General features: G+C 67.1%; 1 protein-coding gene across 1 annotated transcript in view; it reads right to left on the bottom strand.

Moving 5' to 3' along the window:
- UBE4A (ubiquitination factor E4A) overlaps positions 1–334 on the bottom strand; it is an 18,119-nt gene that overhangs the window by 12,106 nt on the left and 5,679 nt on the right.

The raw sequence follows: 334 nt of genomic DNA, 5'->3' as shown, positions 1-334 counted from the left end.
GCCTGCTCTTCTCCAGGCTGACCCCCCCCAACTCCCCCAGCCTGTCCTCCCAGCAGAGGGGCTCCAGCCCTCCCAGCATCTCCGGGGCCTCCTCGGCCCAGCTCCAACAGCTCCGCTCCGGTGCCGGTCCCGCCATGCTGGAGGCAGCACTGCGTGTGTGTGTGTGTGTGTCACTGAGGGGAGTCGTGTACACAGAACACCCGCTGCTCGTTAGTTCTGTGGTGTTTAATGAAGGGCCATCCGTCACCCTCTGTTTGCACCCCAGGTTCCTCCCCACAAGACAGCGGCCGCGCAGGAGTGACGGCGCCCGGCCGCCATGGGCGCAGGGCGGGCT

Source organism: Charadrius vociferus, unplaced genomic scaffold, assembly GCF_000708025.1.
Source record: "Charadrius vociferus isolate BGI_N301 unplaced genomic scaffold, ASM70802v2 scaffold172, whole genome shotgun sequence".
NCBI lineage: Eukaryota > Metazoa > Chordata > Aves > Charadriiformes > Charadriidae > Charadrius > Charadrius vociferus.
This window is presented reverse-complemented; position numbering and strand designations above follow the sequence as displayed.